The sequence below is a fragment of the Melopsittacus undulatus genome, unplaced genomic scaffold (assembly GCF_012275295.1).
Source record: "Melopsittacus undulatus isolate bMelUnd1 unplaced genomic scaffold, bMelUnd1.mat.Z mat_scaffold_502_arrow_ctg1, whole genome shotgun sequence".
NCBI classification, from domain to species: domain Eukaryota; kingdom Metazoa; phylum Chordata; class Aves; order Psittaciformes; family Psittaculidae; genus Melopsittacus; species Melopsittacus undulatus.
In genome coordinates, this window is record NW_022994374.1 from 33,289 (window position 1) to 51,670 (window position 18,382).

Here is an 18,382-nt window from a genome sequence, read left to right on the forward strand (position 1 = left end):
GGGCCCGGTTCGGCGGCACAACCCGCACCCCGACTGGCTGAGACGCCTGTCAGTCACTCTTAGTCCCGCCCCGCTTCCGTTCGGCTTCTACACTGGCCCCCCCACTCCTCTGATTGGCTGCGGCGCTTGTCAGTCACGCCTAGTCCCGCCCGGCTCCGGCGGCGCCGGATCACTGCTCTGATTGGCTGCGGCGGTTGTCAATCACGCTTAGTCCCGCCCGGCGCCGACGGCGCCCCCCCACGCCTCTGATTGGCTGCGGCGGTTGTCAATCACGCTTAGTCCCGCCCGGCGCCGGCGGCGCCCCCCCACTCCTGTGATTGGCTGCTGCGCACGTGACCCTTTCGTAGCCACGCCCCTCTCCGGCTCCGCCCCCCCTCCTCTGATTGGCTGATGCGCACGTCACCCGCTCGTAGCCACGCCCCTTCGGTCATCGCCCCCCCACTCCTCTGATTGGCTGAGGCTCCACCCGCGCAGCCGCTTTTCTTCACCGTGTGCAGTACCGAACTTTGGCCACATGATGGCAGCACCAGTCGTCTCTCGGCGCTGCACCTCCGCTTTCCCGACCCGGTTTGCCGCTGATTGCCGCCCGAAGGACACACGGTAGTACCGGACAGCGGCCCCCAGCCGCTTTCTCCCCCGTCGCCCCCCATTTCAATGCTGAATTTTCGACAGAGCGGCCCCCCCCTCCCGTCTTCACCGACACATGACGGCAGCAGCGAGCGGCTTCCGGAGCCGCTCCGCCCCCCCCACCTCCACCACCTGCAGTACCGCCGTTCGGACGCACGGTGGCAGCACACGCTCCCTTTTTCGGTGCCGCAGGGGAAACGGGCTCCGGAGCTGCTGCTCCGCGCCCGGCTTCAGTCCTCCGTGGAATGCTCCTCGGAGCGGTGCTTTTGGTTTTGCAAACGCCGCAGGCATCACCTGCACACACAGAGCTCCTGCCCTCGCTTGGCCACCTGAAATTCAGAGGGAGCTCTGCACACGGCCTCTCCGGTGCCCGATCTCTGGATCTCTCTCTAAGAGATGGGGCTGTTCTCTGGATAAAGCACGCCGGGGTTTGCTCTGTTGAAGAGCCCTTTTCTCCCTGGATCTCCTCCTGGGCTGCAGCCATCAGCCAAAACGGAAAGCACTGCTCATCCTACCTCTTTTACCCCAGGTGCTGCTTTGCCCCCAGATCATTGAGGGAGGAGTTGTGGCTGCTGCCTGGGGTATAAAGGCGCAGTGTTGCCGGGAGAGGCTCATTCAGCTCTCGGGCTTCAGCGGGTTGAGTTCTCTGTGCTGTGCTTTGTGTTTTGTAGCTTTGGAGTCTTGCGGCGTTTTGTGCTGTTGTGCTGGGATGTTTGCCGTAATGGAATCAGCTGAGTGCGGAGCATCAGGACCTCTCAAGGCTTCCCAGTGAGTGCATTAACAAGTGTCTCTGTACGGCTTTCTTTTCAGGGCTGTTATATTTATATTGTTATAATTTTATTATACTTGTCAGTCACAGCACACGGAGCGCGAGCGTCCAGCCCGGCTCCCACAGTTGGGGAGCCGCTACCGAAAGCTGGTGCTGGGCATCCCCTACACACGGAGGCACCCGGAGCGGTGCCACCAGTATGCCGAGCAAGCCTGGGTAGGGGATGGCCAGCGACAGCTTTTCCGGACAGATTTCAGCCGTCCATGCCTCAGTTTTCCTATCTATAAGCCAGGAACAACAGCAATTCTCCCCTGCTTCCCTGCGCTTCCCAGTTTGCCGGTTTTATTTATTCTCTTCTCTGTTCCTTTGAAAGGCAGCTCCCACCCGTAAGCACCAAAGAGTCCTCCTCAGCCTCGGGTCTGAGTCAGCTCCCCGGGCATGGGGCATTCTGTGCTGCAGGGAACAGAGCGTGCGGGCGACACGGGTCCTGCATGGACAGTAAGTAAAGGGCTCAAAGGAAAAGAGGGGGAAACAGAAAAGTCTAAAGCCATTTTTCAGGGTTCCAGCCCCTTCCCCAAATTGGTTGCTTCTTTTTGGCACTTCCCGCTGTTTCGAAGAGCTTTAATGATGCTGGGTTGTATGAGCCGATAGGCTCAGAGCCCCGCAGTCATGCTTTTGCTGGGCTGATGTTGTCAATTCTCCTTTGTTTTCCCTCAGCCTCGTTGCTGCTCTCGTCTGCGTGCGATCATCCAGGGTGAGACCAGGGGACATACTAGGAAGACTGCTTGGGATGCCTTCCGTCTTCTCCCTGCGTACCAGGAACTCTGTCATCTGACGGTGAGTAATACCAGTGTGCTTTTGTACACGGTATGCAGCCTGCCAAAGTGTTTTGCTTCCAAGTTACCATTGTGTATTACCCAAAAGCAACTGAGACATTTGGGGTTAGCTTTGTATATAGATACAGATGAGGCATCTGAAGCGTGTCTGTCTGTAAAAAATACCTACATTTAGATCAGACTCAAATCTCTCTGGAGAAGATGTTGTTCCTTATGGTCCTGCTGAAGTCTGTTTGGAAGAGATACCAAGCAATAGTGGCTCTGTCTAAATAACAAGTATTATTAGTTTGGGCCTGTTTTATTGGCTGGAAAGGCTTCTGAAGAAGCACACCAGCGTACTGGGAATATAATGGGAGGTGTAAAGGGCTTTGTTAACCTTTACTGGGACTTGAACGCTTGTGGTGGAAGGAAAATTTGGCAGGCATAGGTGTTAGTTTGTATAAGGGAAGCCTTAGGTTGGGTGGTGTCAGTGTCGGTTTGGGTCTTACAGGGGTCAGGTTGGATACTGCTGGTGGCCCTTTGGGAGCCATTGGTGTTAGGATGGATAGTACAGAGTGGGTGAGGTTGGAAGGGATTTCCTGCTGTTTACTCCAAGCCCTTGCTCAGCCTCTGGTGCCTTGTCCTCTCTGAACATCTCCAAGATCTCTACAAGTTCTTTGGGCAACGTGTTCTGGTGATTGGTTTGTTTGAGAGTAAACCTTTTCTCTTAATGTTTAAATGAACTTTCCTGCCCTGTGTTTCTTTTCCTGCCCATTGCCTCTGTCTGTGGTTTTGGTTGTGTTGTGACACGGGGAACAGCTCCATGGGGTGCTACAAAATGTCATCAGACAGCCTGGGTGACCTTTGAAGGTACCACCTTTTCCATTGGCAGTGAGATAAGAACCTGGTTTGGGTTTTTGCCTTCCCCTACATGTGTTTGCCTTCCCCCTGATGTGTTTGGAAAATAAAGCTAGGACTGCTGGCTTTTGTGTTGCAAGGAGGGGAACAGGTAGGCAGAGGTATTTGTAGAATATAATGCATCCCATTTTTATTTTATGTAGATGAGGTGCCAACCAGCAATTAATAATGTGGGAAGTTAACCAGATTTGAAGAAACATGAAAGAGGGTTTATGAGTGAATCAGAACTGAGCAGATGACCTGCTTTGATTGAGCTCTATGCACTTGCTGGAATGTTTTTCTTTTTTTGGGGTTTTTTTTTTTTGGTCAGTTGAGGGAGTCAGTGCTGACATGCTGTAGAGAAGTCAATTGGTGAATCTGGGTGAAACTGGCTCAGTTTAATTTGTATACACAGCCCCACAAACATAGGAATTTGTAATCCCTGTGATGGATTTGAAATGAAAATCTACTGCTGTGACATGTGAGGGTGAGCGGACATTGCAATTGCCAGACAGAACACCAGACTTTAACAGTAAAATTCGCTCATCTCATGCAGAAGTGGAGCAGCAGACTGGGTATTATGGTGCAGTTCAGGGCTCAAACTCAGAGAAGCTGTGCTTCAGCTCCTGTTTTCCTAGCATTTAACCATACGAAGAACCTATGGAGAAGCTTGGTTGCAACTTGTGGTCTGCTAGGGTAGTGAAGGAAGTAGGCTGTGAGGGAGATCAGGTCTTTTAAGTTTTAGGTTGCTACTTCTTTGGGCACTTGGAGGACTAGTTTCAGTCTGTTACTGTTCTCTGCTGGTAACAAGGAGTAGCTGATGACTAAGACAGTCAAGGTAACCAGATGGTCCATTGGGCCGTTCCACCTTTCACTTGTACGTGACAGGACTGAGTGGCACAAGCAAGCAACCTATCCTGTCCTGTAAACTCCATTACTATTTATTCCCTTTTTTTCTCAACTTAAACCACATAAAAGCAGCTACTTTTCTTTCCGGGCATAGAAACAATGTTCTCCCTGTAATGAGCTGCTCCATGGTGTGTTCCTACCCATGGATATCATTAAAATAATAAACTCCAGATCATTAATTTGCTGCACACTGCTTGCTGTGTTAATGGCTGCTGCCTTTCCTTCCCGTCATCCTTGATGATACTGAGGGCAGGTGGCTGTTTCTGGGAGGAGCAGTCTGGTTTCCCATGGAGAAGCTGAATTGTTTCATCTCACTCTCCATCACTGGCAATGGCAAACAAGGCTCTTAGATAAATGCATATTGGTGCTTTTTTTCCTTCCTGTTGGAAAAGGTGGTACAGGCTATGTTTGTGTGTGTGTGTTCCAGTATCCAGGGGCTGGTTCATAGCCTGTTGAGCTGTGCTAGATAGTAAAATATGTTACCTCTTCTGAGAACTGATAAATATGCTTAAAAGTCTTCTGTGGAGGTATATGGATAAACTTGAAGTATCTCAGATATATGGTGCTAGATATGTTTGCTAAGGGTTTATATACACTTTGAATTGAGATATGAGTAGTGATCATCAGGGAAGAAATCTTTTCATTAACTTGATTAGGCCACAGATCCTTATACCCTGTCTTGACAGTTCTTGGACAACAACAGTCTTGCCTTAAATGGCATAGATCAAGGTCAGTCAGTAGAATATGAGATGTCTTATAAGTATCCTTACTCTATCCCCCAGTATCATGAATATTTAAAGAACTAATAACTATTTTCAGTGTATACGCAGGTAAGCTTTATCCAAGTAGACAGGTGCTCATTGTGAAGTACAGTTTTAGTCCCTTCTTTGTAATTCTTCTGTATATAGGTTGTGGTAATGGAGAGACAGAAGTGTTTGGCACTGCTGCCAGATTGTAACCAGACCTTACCTCTGCCTTTTTCTTCTCCTTGTAGCTCCTCCAGATGGACCTCCTTTCCAGCTGAACTCAATCACCACTGCACTGATTTCAGGCCTTGTCCACCTAGGAGTCACAAACGTTTTCTTTTTCGTATGTTCCTTAACTCTTCTGTGCAGAAAGTGGCATGACAGTTCAGTCTTGAGTGGCATCTGAAATGCAGGTTTCAGCTGAAACCGGTGATTTACTTGCACTTTTTCTGTGGGGCTGTCTTTCTTGTCCATGAAATATGATTCCATTAAAAAATGTTGACACAATGTTCCAGCTGTATCCAGCTTCTATACCAGCTGTTCTGTATTTTTATTTTGCTAGATTATGTTGTGTAGGTAAAGCAGCAGTGGTATTGGTAACATTCAGAAATGCTCATAAGTTCATACACACGTAGTAAGATAAGGATCTCGTCTATTTTGTCATGGCATTTTTCACATGTTTGCTTCTCAGAAGGACTTTGTTTTATTCTATCTTGGTTAAAAATAAAAACAAACCAAAACTTGCGACACGCTTAGAATAAGTGATTTTGTGTATTGTTCATTTGGAAGTGTTTTTAGATGTATCTTCCATTGGATTGTGATGATAACATGTGAAGGACATAATTTGGTTGCATGTCTTTAAGTCATATAGTTTAAGGCAAACTGCACTTGGTCCCAGGGAATGATGCTGCAGTTCTTGAGGTGGAAAAATCTTTTTCCAGCAAAATCGTTGTGTAAGAAGCAGTGAAAACTTTAACTAATGTTTACCATCAAGTTAATTATGCACAGATGCACAAGTGTCCCAGGCCAAGTGGAATTCTGACCTTTGGCCATCAGAATTGATGAATGGCTTTTGTGGCAAATGAGGAGTGCCAGCAGAAGGGATTCAGGGCCTTGTGTGACTCCTTGGGAGAAGGCTTGGTTTGGAAAAGAGGTCAGATGTGGACTTTGGGTTTCGTTTACCCACATCTATAATGGGGTCAAGAGTAGTTCCACATAGTTCAGTGTGTGGTTCATACTCTGTCCCATGAGGTGGGTCTTCTGTGGCCTAAGTCCAGTTTATTTAAGAACGTTTCATGTGCAGAGCAGTTCACAGCCTGAATTGGTTTAATCTGCAACATCTGGAAATAACTTTACCGAAGTCCCCTGACAGTGAAGACTAAGCCATTACAGAAGGTAAGTCCTTGTAGCCACTGAGAGCTGGCTAAACTTGCCCCTTGAGGTGGTAGAAAAAACTGACAGTCCAGAAGGCATTTAGGCACAGGGGTAGAACAAATAAATTCTGTTTAAGGGCCTCTCACTCGGGCACAATCATATGATAAACCATTTAAACAGTTTCCAGTGTATGGTGCTGCGTGGCAGCCTTGGAGCCCAGACAAAGCCACCCTGAGCGCTCTGCAGTTGCTGAAGTAGGTGTGCTCTCCAGCTTCTTTGGAATTCCTGCTTCGGCTTTATAAATCCCTTGGTGATCCTTCTGAGAAAATGCCAGTGTCAGAGCAAATTATTATTACTACTGACATGATAATAAAAGGTGAAATCAGATGTTGCTTGGAAAATTGAATTCCTGCTATAAAATGATGCTGTCAGGGCTGTGCATTGCACAGTACCTGCATTTGCTCATTTAAAGTAGTATGTCATCTACTCTACAGCTGCTTTTCAGCTCCTCCCCTCTCCTCCCAGTAATTGGCAAATGATGGGATGTGGTTACATGGCCATTTACAGTACTTATTAGCATTTCATTTATAACATTATCATCCAAACCAGATTTAATTGCTGTCTGGGTGTAAACATTTCTATCTTGCAAATGGCAACTCCATTCACTTCTCTGCCACTGAGGAATACGGTATATTCTCAGAAGAGAAAACACAAATTTGTCACGGATGGCTGCATCCACTGTACCTGAAGAAGAAAGAGCTTAAAAGACGCTGTGGCTCCTTGGGAGTATAGACAAGGATAACAGCATAAATTGCATTCAAATATTTGCAAATATGGTACAGTAATTTGGCATGGCTCCTTTGGTTTTTATCTCATAGGAGGGAAATGTTATAAATTTTCTGATTTAGTATCCTAAAGATCACAAAGTCTCACTCTTAAAAGTGTTTGTGAGAGCATCCGCAGCCTAGCCACTGTACGATTGTTCCCAAAAGAGCATCTGTCTGTGCTTTGCCAAACCTGTGTTTAAATATAAGTGTTGATAGCTTGGCATTCATTTCTGTTGGAGAGATGCTAAGCAGTGGTCAGGGAATTTTTCCTTGGTGTTTAGTCCCAAACTTCATTATATTTCTCCCCCTGTACTTACCTGGACGTATTTTTAGCTATCCACATTTAAATCCCCTTCAAGGGATGTATGAACCCCTTCAGGAGCTGCTGCTTTCCACAATATGGTGCTTTTTAAATTTTTTTTTTAAATGTTGATATGTTTGGGTTTTTTTTCTTCAAAAGTATTAAAGCAGAATATTTATTAGCTTGATTTCTAGCCTGTGAAAATACAAGGAAATGAGTAGATGAAGTCTGTATGGAATATATGGAATCAGTCTGACAATGGATAAAAATAGGTACTGGAATCTCTCACAGAATGGATATTTTGGATTTCTTTTGTTTTAAGTGTTAATGCTTTGCATGTAGATGAGGTTTAATGCAAGCCATGTTCAAAGTATTACTCTTAAGTTTTAAGACCTAAGTCACTGAGAATCTTCCCATGCAGACTATGTCTATCACACTGCCTACGTCCTCAGAGAATAGCAGCAGAAGCTGTTAAATAAAAAACCTCCAAATAATAAAACAACCAAACCCAAACCACAAAGGGATCTGTCCTTAGTGTAATTCCTGAGAGAAAGCAGGAGCAGCTCGGGGTGTGTGATGCATGTAGGATGATCATTCATTTCTAATCTTGTGGAAGTGTGTAGTGACAGAAAACAATCCAGAAATGTGTATTTTTGTGCAGTTCATATTATTACAGTACACATACAAATACATGGGCAGCCCACTAGAGTTCATATAGTGTGATATATGAAACATCTGCTTTATGTATTAGGAAACCTGGACTTTGACAAACTCAACTGGAAGTATGGGATGGCAAGAGATGAAACAGGCCACTTGAGAAACTTATGATATAGATAGGTGTCTGCTTTTTCAGGAGTTGCTTGACAAGAAGGGAGCTGTAACTTGGCCTATTTTCTCATTGGCAAATAGGAGAATCCTCAGGAAGCCACAGCTGGCTGCTTTTCCTTCAGCAGGGCTGTGCAGATGAAGAAATAGGGCTCCAGCAAAGCCAGGGAGTAAAGTCAGGACTGGCACTATGGGTGAGAGCACGTGGGATTTTGCCAGGTGTTAAAAGGATAGACAGGCTCTGGGAATAAACACGTTGCCTTTGTGACTGCTCAGGAACCAGTGACGATCCCAAGTGTCTGGTAACACTGCAGGAGTTCACGTGTTCAGACAAGGCTATTTCTTCAGCATTCGGTGGGGGGGTGCTGCTCCTGAGCAATGTCCTTGAACAGCAGGAAGGTGAGCTCCTGCTCCTTGCATTCTGAACTGAGGCTTGGCATCAGCCTGGGAGGATCTCTGTTGTGCACAACATAGTTATAGTGCACATGAAATAACAGACTGGTTCCAGGTATGCTTCTGTATTGGAGAGTTCATTCTGACTTCTGGATTTATCCTGCATATTTTGGTTTGTTTTTTTGTTGCTGATGATTTAATGCCACGGTGTTGCTGTGTGTGCTTCTTTGATCGTCTTGTACTCTGGAAATGAACAGTCTCATCAGTACCCTCAAATGATCTTTTGATAGTGGTCTGTAATATCTATTCTATAATATACAGTCTTATGTTCTAGACAAACTTTTTCTGAAACAGCTGAATTGCTTATTGGGGACATAATTACCCTGTGTTGTAGTTACTTCTGCTGTTTGCTGCTTTGTCATTAAAAAGTGATAAAATTAATACTTTTGATCACTGCTTGTCCCCACCTCCTCTACTGTCCAGCCTCTTGGTTGATAGAAGTTTATTTAGGCTGGAGATCCACAGGAACCTTGCTGGAGATTACTAAACTGCTATGGTGGATGTAAATCATTTGCTTAGAGAGAGGAAGAAGCTGCATAATCAATTATTGATCTCTCCTGCTCTGTGCTTCCTCCTCTGATTGAATCTTCCAAAATACTGATACAGACTTAGAGCGAGAAAAAAGTATGAGATGGGGATGAATGTGCCTGACCTTCCCGTGGGGTGGAGGCAGTTCAAGAGCTGTAAGACAGGCAGAGCGTGAGAGGTGAAGTCATCTGGCAGTATATGACATTGTATAGCTGCTGAGAGAGAAAGTTTCAGAGGGACTGGTACTAAACGTTCCCATTTTGGGTAAGAACCCCATTCAGAGCAGCACCAAGATACATGAACCAAGTCATTGCCAAACATGGGGCCAGAATTAAGGTTCTCTGTAGTGCATGACTGCTTTCCTGTCTGGTCAAAAAGACTGAATCCAGCAGCTGTCTGGGATATGCTGGGGAAAAAACATAGGTTGACAGTTTATTAAAAAGGCTGACTGTTCATGCCTCAGCTGCTTGAAAGGGTGAGAGTTTTTGAAGGCGCTTGCTACCTTTCTGTTGGAACGATTGTTTAATGAGATTTGACTGCTGTACTGAGGGTTATCTTGAGGATATATCTCAAGAGGTACATGGGATCCTTATAATGTTTCTTTGTGGACCCAGGGCCACAGTCTCTGGGATTTTGATGGTTAAATCGAGCCCTAGAGTTTTGTTAGGAGCATCTTTAACAGGTACAAAGGAAAGGCTTTTTAAACAGCCTTAACTCATTTGAAGTTGTCACCCTGTGGACAGGAAAAAATAAAGTGAAGCAAGCCCCACACATACCACGTGGCAGAGACCAATCCACCTCAAACCAAAATCAATTTTATGCTTCCTGTTATTGTGTTAGATAGAGGATTGAAAACTTGCTTTTTCAATTGATTTGTTTTCTACTGCAAAACTAATTATGTCCAGTGCATTTGTTCCTCTACCTGCCTCTGGAGGAGAAAATATATTGGCAACGGTGGCTCCTGTCCTTTGCTCAGGCAGCTGTGTCAATATCCCCATTGCTTCATTGTTTGTTGAAGGGTGAAAGATCCCAAATTTCAGCCAAGTCCTCCATGCATTCATTCTTTCAAAACGCCCTTTTCAGCCCTGGCAGCCCCCAGACACACGCTGTTGATTGCAGCCACCCACAGTGATGCCTTCAAAGGCAGAGTGAATACATGGATGCACATCAAGAGGAATCTGGCCCTAGGAGTGGTGGTTGCTAACACATTTTGCCTTTACCAGGGATTTTCAGAGATGTCAAATCAAGGACCTGAATTTCTGAGGGTTTTGGAACTGCAATGTAGTGAGCTATAAGAGGACTTTTTCTGCTATTTTTGGTTGGGTTTTTTGATAGTTTGGAAAAGTGAGAGCCTGGGAGGAAACCCTCCCTTTGTTTTAGCAGTTTTTAAGCCTAAAATGTTGCTTTTCTGGAGATGCTTGGTAGACACGCAGGTAACCAGCTGTTCCTGGGGTTCCTGTCTGGATTACTGCTGTGCAACTCTTCTAATGCCAGTGGTGACTGCAGAGTGGATATCGTGGTCCATACCAGCCTCAGAGATATGGTGGCATAGTCCAATTTAAAGTTTAGTGAGCCACAGTCTTCACATGTAGCTCTTCCTCTTAAGGTGTGAAAGTTGCAGAGTGCCACATGTTTCACTGAAGATGGCAGCAAACTCCCATGCCCATACTGGATCCTCCTAAATCCTATAGACATACTGGATAATGCAGCAGATCTGCTGAGAAAGAGCTTTCCACAGGAACAAAGTTGGTTTCTAACTAAATGTAATGGCTCTGAGATGGACTTTTCAGAGTAATGGTTTCCCCAGATAGTAAGGGCTGCATTGGGCAGTAGAAGCTTCTGTTGACATTGCCTTGCTAAAGAGCAGGTCTCAAGGCACCAAAACAGCTAGTAAGCTTGTCCTCTGCAGCAGGGCCCTGGCTGCCACAGAGCTCTGGTGCAGTGTGTTGGGAATTCCACAGCAGATCCCCTATATATGAAAAAGCAGAAGGGTTTTAATAAATTAAACGTGAGCTTCTCCAATGCAGTCACTTCATTTGCTGCTCACTAATACGTATTTTGTTATTTTCTGTTTGTTTCACGCTGTCATCTGCTTTCAGTTTTCAAAATGCTAGGGATGTTTGTTTTGTTGGCAGGTAATAGTATCGTAGATGCCAATGGCGAATCCAGAAGCATTTGGATATGCCAGGATGCTGATCTGTGTGGTGCATGCTCCTTCTTAGCTGGGACAGCCTGTGTAGAATGGGAGGAATTGGCACATGAAGGAGGAAACAAATAAGCACAACACACTTCTTGTCCCTAGAAGCAGTAGAGCAACTGGGGATTTTCTGACAGGTGAAATATTGATGAGCTGGTCCTCTCTGAGGACTCAGGGGCTTTTGAAGCCCTGAACACTTCCTGTGAGAGGCTCAGTGCTTCAAAACCTTGAGCTTAGATGTAATTCAGCCTCAGATATGGGGGAATGATGTTTTCATGTTTTTTCATGCTTTGGGGTCCTTGGAGCAGAGGTGAACAATTCAAGTACTGATGGGCAGTGGAAGACTTCAATTTACCTGTCCTCCTTCAGCACCACTCCTTCTCCTGCCCCACTGCATGCAGCCGCCTGCTATGTGTCATCTGCTACCTGCAGTGCCCTGTTTTTCCACAATGTCCCTGGCTTTTGGCAGTGCTTTATTTTTGTTGGCTGCAATTGGCCTAGCTTACGTGTTTGCTGTGTCATCAGTTAATATATTAATGTCATACTTAAACAGTAATGTAATTAGCCATTTCTCTCACTTTATAACTTATGGATATAAGGCAAGCACTGTCTTTAATATAGCATTATGTGTGTTTAATATAGCATTTTCAGCCCTGGCAGCCCCCAGACACACGCTGTTGATTGCAGCCACCCACAGTGATGCCTTCAAAGGCAGAGTGAATACATGGATGCACATCAAGAGGAATCTGGCCCTAGGAGTGGTGGTTGCTAACACCACTGTGTTTAATATAGCATTATTTGTGTTTAATATAGCATTATTTGGAGTTACAGTTTTAGTCCAGAGGTTCAGTAATCATTAATCTCTTAGTTAGATGCTATATTGCATGCAGATGTCCCTTCCAACCTGAATGATGCTATGATAGTAATTAGTGCCCCAGCCATACTGTCTTTCTGTGACCATGGAACTTTCTCTAGAATTATGAGTTGTGAATTTGAAGAAACCACCCAGCTGTGAGTTGTGATACAGTATTACTTTTATGAGATTAGTGGCAGTTGTAAAGAAGATGTAATTTATCCTGTTGATCTCCAAAGAATCAGATTGATGGGGACACACATCTGTGCTTCTAGTAATTTTTACAGGATTGATTAGAGTGGGCAAAATTAATACTCTCAAGTTCCAAATGCATTAGTGGGTACCAAAAATCACAACGCTCTACACCTAGCTATCAAACCCAGTAACTTCTCCTTGATATCTTCAGTACAATTAAACACGTTCAGTACAAAAATCTTTGCTATACCAAAATTGGAACAAGTAGCATGAGCATAGAATAAAGTAGATTTAGTATAAAATAATTCAGGGATTTCATTCTTGATTGCATGTATAGGTTTGGTGCTTAAATCATTAAAACATCACTTGTAGAGAGCTGAAATTTTTAGGTAAGTTGAACTTCCTGCAAAACAACCACAAAACTGCAAGTTTAAAATACTTAAGTAATCTGGGGTTCTTCAGACTATAAAATAGTTTGGTGCAGGTCATGGATTACCATGTCCAGGTTAACATGCATGTCACCTATAAAGAAAAGTGACTATTGTGCATCTTTGTGCCAAAATAGTGCTATAGATGAGATGCTTCTCATTTTCAGTAACAAAGACAGTGTATGTGGATAAATCACAAAGTGTGCTTTCCTCTTTAAGTTAATGGGGGTCGTTTTTAGGGTGAAACAGATTACTTGAAAGGAAGAGCACCACCTTGTGACACCAAGAATAATGCTGCTGTGGTACTCAGGAAAGGAAAGGAGTAGATTTATTTGCGTTCATCATCTAACAGGATTTGTAGAGCTGGGTTTTCTCTTTCATTTGCCGTTTCTTTTAAGTTCTAACAAGGGAACTGATCTTTTCCAAGGGATGCAAATTCAGCAAAACAGCTTTATTTCATCAATATGAAAATCTCATTTTCCAATTTAATCTCAAATTTCACATTTTTAATAGATTCACTTCAGAGAAAAATTGCTATGAATTCTTAGCAGATTTTAAAGCTGTCAAATAAACTATCAGGCCTTGAAAACATAAATGTGGTTTTCTTTTACAGACTTCTTACCCATTCTTCTTTCAGAAACTGTAAGGAAAGAGGGGTTTTATAAGCTCTCTTAGTAGCATGCAGGGACCTTCCTATTTAGGCTTGTACAGCTAAAGTGTTTGTATGCTCACATCCAGTTTGTGGGGAGACTCTCAGGGAAGCAGCTCCATCCTAGCGCACAGGACCATCAGCCAGACCTGTCCGTTTTTCCTCTCCTCGGCTGTCAGATGGGATGTTCAGTCAGACTAAACCAGGTTCTCACTGCCTGGACAGAGCATGGATCAGGACAGGGTCAACACTACTGGCACAAATTCCTTCTGACAAAGTTTTGCATGAGCAGGGGCTTTGGCAAGGATCAGTTGTTCAGGTACAGTGTTCAATAATCCATGCAGGAGAGCATGAGCTCTGTCAGAGAACTGGGGGGAGGCTGGCTTTACTTTTATAGAAAACAGAGTCTTTGGCGAGTTTAGAATACGTTGACTGGAAAACCACAGGTTTAATGGATGCAGGAACATCAGCAATGAGCATAGGTGGGGGTTGGTTTTCTTCTTATTTCTTCTTTTTTCTTTTTTTCCCCCTGAAGTGTAAACTTTTCCAGAATCCAGAGCAGACACGTTTGTTAGTGAGGGCATTTTATTACTATTGCCTGAGGCATTTATCTCCATACCAGATTAGCATTTACTGCTGAGTTCTGTTGTGCTGTTTACTAACTGTGACATAGCTGAGCCTGGAAAGCTGGATCTCACCTGCCTTTCCAATAAAATGTCATTTTGTGCTTTCTGACTTGTCTGCTTAAAAGCCTGTTGGTTTTTTTTCAAATGCATATTTATATTTTAATGATGAATCCAGCAGTTTGAAACCAAGCCTAAAGCGGGCTCAGAGGATAAAACCAGGAATTCTCTTCCTTAGTCATGACATGCTTTAGTTTAGTTTAGCCAAAGATCTGTCAATCTTGTTCAGTGTGAGTAAGATCACACCGGAGAGATTTGAACGACTGCAACATTCAGTAAGATTGTTCCGCTAGGACAGACTATGATCTGGCACTGTCAGGTACCAAACTAATCCTGCAGTGTTAACAGGATTGGAAATTTATTTGTACCAGGTTAAGACTGGCCGGTGCGGCTGAAGTCGAGAAGTGCACAGTGATTGAATGTAATCCTGGATACCACTATTGCACAGTGCCTAGTCCAGTTCCTGTAGTTTGAAAAGGCACTTCATGGATTATGTCTCTAGAAAGAAACAGGGACAGAAGTCAAAGATACTCCTGAAGCTGTTCACTAATGAAGGAGAAAGGACAGACCTAGAGCTGAGTAAAGGGAGAAAAAATATTGCTTGAATGAGTTTTACTCTGCTTTTGCCTGGGACGAATAAAAGATGCTGTGATTTACCATCATTCCTAATTTCCTTGGCAACGTTCTGCATGTTGGGAGGTGGCTGTTTGAAAGTCATATGAAAGGAAAAGCCCTTGGAAAACTACAGTCTGATACAGGACTTTTTTCTTTCTCTAGAACAAAGCAGTTATAAACATGTACATATGTTTAGTTTTGTTGGGGTTTTTGTTTTGAAAGAGACTATAGAAGGGCCCATTTATGTGTTGCAGGCTAATTCCATCTGCTGATAAAATACACATTAGAACTCTTTTAATCCAATAAGGGATGTCCTGCATCTTTTACTGATTGCTGGTATGAAGTGCACAAAATAGAATGGTAGCTATTAGCTTGCTTTAGGAGACTTACAGATAAATAACATGTTTTGGTCATTCTGTAACATTTGTTGAGAGCTGTTTTTCTTCTTCATGTACAATTCCTGTTCCATTTTCATAGAAAAAAGAGAGAACATGATCTGTTTGGGGACTTTAACAGTTGTACAAGGTTTTCAATTGTTTGACTGATTAAAACCCTTGTATCAGGTACACAAAGGTATTTTAAAACCCCACAAGCACCTTCTGTCAGCAACCAAATAGTTTGTGTTTTTGAGGAAAGATGCTTGCACATCCTCTTCTGCCTTTGCGCATTGATCCAGTAAAACTTTTGAAGTCGTCTTTGTTAGAGGAGAAAAAATTGAAGCCTGAGTTTGAACAGAACTGTTAATAACCTGAATATTCCAGCAGATCAGGGAACATTTCAGTCTGTTTCCTTCTCCTCTTGGGAACCTTTTATTTCAGAGTGGGAAAGGGCAGGACTTTGAAAGAGGTGCTGGGCCATGATCTGACAGTGGCTGCTCCGCACTGTTAGAATGGCAATACCCAGCTCTATTGGCATGAGTTTTGAAAATGATGATTTATTTTGGTAAAACTGTGAGCACTGCAAGTACTGCAAAGGGAGGAATCAGCTGCCTAGGCTGAGAGCCCTCATTTCACCTGTGATCAAAGAAATCTGATCTGACCTTCAAGCAGCTTTCCCCCCGTTACCTTTGGACTGGCAAATCTTGTCCTGAGGTCCTCATCTCCTTTCATCAGGTGAACAGGAAGCCTGGCCACCCAGCTCTAAGCTGCAAGTTCCCTGCTGTGGACGTGAGGGCTGCCAGTGTGGTGGTCCAGCCTCTGAGTCACTCATGGCTCATCACTGAGTATTTTTCCACGCAGGTGTTCTGCTAAGTCTGTATTTAGGAGACAAACTGAGAAAATTAATTTCAGGACAGAACCATCAAATCGATTTTCTCCTTTTCGCTGCTGAATTTTGTTTTTACCAAATGCAAACAAATTTTGCTGCCAAAACCTACATAATATCTGCAGAAGAGAATATGAAAGAAGTTATTTACCGTTTTTATAGAGTAATGTGTTGTTGTTTTTATAGAGTAATGTGTTGTTCTTTCCTGTGTTTTTTTGTTTGTAAGTTTTTCCTTCCCTTTTAAATAAACCATCAACAGAAAATATAATCTTGATTGCACTCCTCTGTTGGCACAACTCCATTTACTTAAAATTCCCATACAGTTGAAAATCTTCTTAATTTTAGCAAAAAAAATCAATGAAACAAAAAACATTAATCCCTGTGAGTTCTTTACATTTTCAGGACTAGAATAGAAGTCTCACAAGTTAGGGGTAGGGAGATTTTCACTCTATCTTTCTTTTTCATTTCCCACAGGCATATTAGGCAACAGAACTAGCAGGTGTGATTCATAGAAGCTGGGAAGACTGTAGCTTACTCGTGCCCCTTCCACTCACATGATACAAGACAATCAGTTCCTTTAAAAGAAATGTCTGCAAAAACCATCATAGCAAGATCCAAGCCTAAATTACTTTTTGCTGGGATAGTCAGGATCAGAACAGCACATGCTGGTCTCTCTGCCTAAAATGCCTTGTAAAGTGCATTTCAAGTTCATTTAGAGGCTGTCCTATCAACAATCCCATTAGAACTGGCCATCTTCTCCTTCCTGCCTGTGTTCACTGTTACAACCCCTTCTTTTTAAGAACAGCAAAAACTGCTTATTTGGACAAGCATTACTGCTATGTGTTTCAATGGCATGGTGACTTCCTTTGTAGAAAGAAGTGAGTAGCTCTGTATTTGTTCTTCCATATAATTCCTGCAGTCATCACTCTATTTGATCTGTTTCCATGGTCTAGTCTATATTCAATTCTTTCTCCTGCACCTATGACTTGGTGAGCTTCCAAAAGTAGTCCAGCCTCAACTGTGTTTTCTTAATTTTGGTAAGGCTTCCCTTAGGAAATGTGGGACCAGGGGTTCTGGTTACAGTGAAAAAATGCTTGAGTCACTCTCTTACATGATATGTTTGAGTACTGAGAGGAATTCATATCATACAGCACCTGAAACCCATATGCATTTTCTTTCTATGCAGGGCATCCTCTCTTTCTTCCTATCCCTTTCTAAATCCCTTTAAAATCTGTTTTATGATACCATTTCTGATACTCTATCTTGTCTCTATGACTACAGTCGATTTTTGCTATTGTAACTACTTTCTCACAGATGACCCTGGCGTAAAGAAATATTGGATAGGTAGAAAACTTTGCTAGAGGAGTTCTGGGGGAATCATTACTCATAATGCAGTGGTCCCTCCTCACTAGCAGGCACTTCTCATTTTCTTACCATATTTTCAGGCATGATCTCTGAACTGAAACCTCATCTTCCTTTTCTTTGGGGAAGAGGAAGACAAGGAATTCACATCCCTATTTAGTTAGCCAGTTTTACTAAGGAAACAAAAATATCCAAAGACTTGGTGGTAATTTCAGAGGAACTCAGATGTCTGCAAAACTCTTTCCTTTTAAGAGCATTTTTTGTTGCAGTTACGATTATCTGGTTCTGTGGGATTTCCTTTTTTCCTTCCTAATGGTGTGCCTGAGACTATCTTTCCAGTCTTTTAGTTAGGCTGAGCTGCAGAATTTTAGCTCATGTATATAATGCCAAAATCTGAGACCAGAAGAGAGGTTTTATTGGACCAATGAAGGGACAGCAGAAAAATTCTCATTTGTGTGCTGCTGCTGCTCTAAAGGCCCCAGATGAGGAATTTTCTCCTCTGAGATTGGGCCCAAATTGAAGATTTTCAGTAATGAAGTCATGTAATCCTCATTTGTTTAATAGTAAACTGCCCAGTAAGTCATTTATGTAGCATGGCACCATGAAGTAATTAATCCATAAAAACTGACTCCATCCCCCGGGAATCTGGATGTTTGTTTTAGCATGAGTAAGCATTTTAAAGCTGAATAGTACCACTAACACATTGATTAATTCTGTCCTACAAATCTGTTCATTACATAATGCTCTCATTCTTGCAAACTTTCTAATCTGTTCCTAATGCCTTCTTCCAAAATATCCTGTCTCCTCCTTTACACTCCCCCTGTTGTCCTTTGCATAGTAAAACTAACCATGAACAAGAAATGGTTTGCTAAATGTAAAGCAGAGTCTTTGGAATATGAGATCTTTGATCTCTGTGGGTTTTGAACTTTTACATTCTAAGGTTTTCCAATTAAAGCATGAATCGCAGAACTTCATAGGAAAGCAAAAGGTAACTTTCTGTCATCTGGATTTCTCAATTTTCCCTATGTACCAGGGATTAATGTTGCACACAGTTCAGCACCAGTGG

The 18,382-nt window shown here is 43.3% G+C and overlaps 1 long non-coding RNA gene across 3 annotated transcripts; it reads left to right on the top strand.

The window, feature by feature from the left end:
• Nucleotides 1-481: 481 nt before the first annotated feature.
• On the top strand, nt 482-5,507 carry LOC117438618 (uncharacterized). 3 transcript variants are annotated; one of them, XR_004550917.1, is made up of 5 exons: nt 482-600; nt 1,299-1,395; nt 1,770-1,894; nt 2,114-2,233; nt 5,012-5,507. It is a non-coding gene; the product is annotated as an uncharacterized lncRNA (long non-coding RNA). The 3 variants fall into 3 exon arrangements; XR_004550918.1 differs by lacking the exon at nt 482-600 and adding an exon at nt 664-1,156; XR_004550916.1 differs by lacking the exon at nt 482-600 and having other exon boundaries at nt 1,181-1,395.
• The last annotated feature ends 12,875 nt before the right edge of the window (nt 5,508-18,382 follow it).